General features: G+C 41.0%; 1 pseudogene; it reads left to right on the forward strand.

Moving 5' to 3' along the window:
* The first annotated feature begins 338 nt into the window (after window positions 1–338).
* LOC102029812 overlaps window positions 339–1,764 on the forward strand; it is a 3,545-nt pseudogene continuing 2,119 nt past the window's right edge.

Raw genomic sequence — 1,764 nt, forward strand, 5'->3', positions numbered from 1 at the left:
TAGAGATGGAAGAGGAAATGAGGGGAGGCAAAGGGGAAGTCAGAAGGATTAAGATGCAGTATGTACATGTCATGTACCAATCTCTAGGATGCATGTATTTATTATGTATCATAAGCATGTACTAATTAGAAGAGATTAGAAGAGTTGGTTGAAAAGACATGATCCAACTATATGCTGACTATAGTAAACAGAATTTGGATTCAAAGACACAAAGAGGTTGAAATTGAAAGGGTGGGAAAAAGACATACCATGCAACCAATAATGAGAAAGTTGGAACAGCTCTACTAATATCAGACGAAATAGATATGAAAGGTCCTCGAAGCCCAGCTTGCACAGTCATGTGGGCAAGTAAGGATGGCGGCCAGAAAGAGCCTTCTCCTCAGGGGGACAGGAAGCCAGCCCCCCAACTTTGAAGGGCTGGAGGACAGAGAGGACCTGCTCACCAGCACTGTCTCCACCCTGGAGTCAAGTCGATCATCTCCAGAACCAGCCTGCTTCCTCTAGAGGATATTAGTGCAAACCCCAATGGCCCCCAGACCATCAGAAGTTATACAAGATGATGACAGAGAAGATCTTTGTGCATAAGTTTCTTCGGACAACCCAGAGGGGGACTCTATCCTGTCCTTCAAAACTTCCCCTGTAGTCACACCTGTCACCCCTGCTACACTTATTGCTCCTTGAATTGAGTCAAAGAATAGGTCAGCTCCTGTGATCTTTGACAGACACAAGGAAGAGACTGAAGAAGAGGCAAATGGAGATATTTTTGATATAGAAAGTGTGTGTCAGATCCAGAGAAAGTTGGTGATGGTGTGAATGTTTACACGGCATATAGAGTAACAGCAAAGATTTCTCTTTTCATGTTAGACACTCATGTTAGTAAGAGTACATTTTCAATTTACTCTTTTCAGCTCCAGAAAAGAGTATAGTAGGTATGACCAAGGTCAAAAGTAGGTAAAGAAGATTCATCATCTACTGAGTTTGAAGAAAACTGAAGAACATCCTTGAAAGGTATTTTCAAAGAACAGTAAAACATCCAACTTTACGACAGGATTCTGATTTAAGGCAATTCTTGGAAAGTTTGGAGCTGCCTGGGGCAGTTAAAACATAGGCTCTGAGTGGAGCAAGAATATTGAGGATGGCAAACAAGGCTGCTGACACCCTCAACAAAATGACAATCAAGATGAATGAATCGGATGCATGGTTTGAAGAAAAGCAGTGACAATTTGAGAATCTTGACCAGAAACTTAGGAAACATCATGCCAGTGTTGAAGCCTTGGTCTATTGTAGAAAAGAACTTTCAGCCTTTGTGGAAAATGCTGCCATATTAGGTAATTCTGAGGATCATGTTGCCTTATCTAGTACTTCGTCTTAGCTTGCAGAGGTTGAAAAGAAAATAGACCAGTTACATCAAGAACCAGCTTTTTCTGATTTTTATATGTTTTCAGAACTGCTTAGTGACTACATTTGTCTTATTTCTAAGTGAAAGGTGTGTTTGACCTTTAAATGAAGTGCTGGCAAAGATGGGAGGCTGCTCAAATTACTTTGCTCAAAAAACATGAAATGGCTGGGGATGTAGCTCAGTGGTTGAATGCTTGCCTAGCATGGGCAAGGCCCTGAGTTCAATCCCCAGTACCACAAAAGGAAGGAAGGAAGGAAGGAAGGAAGGAAGGAAGGAAGGAAGGAAGGAAGGAAGAGAAAGAAAGAAAGAAAGAAAGAAAGAAAGAAAGAAAGAAAGAAAGAAAGAAAGAAAGAAAGAAAGAAAAA

Source organism: Chinchilla lanigera, unplaced genomic scaffold (genome assembly GCF_000276665.1).
Source record: "Chinchilla lanigera isolate Chin_1 unplaced genomic scaffold, ChiLan1.0 scaffold00347, whole genome shotgun sequence".
Taxonomy (NCBI): Eukaryota; Metazoa; Chordata; class Mammalia; order Rodentia; family Chinchillidae; genus Chinchilla; species Chinchilla lanigera.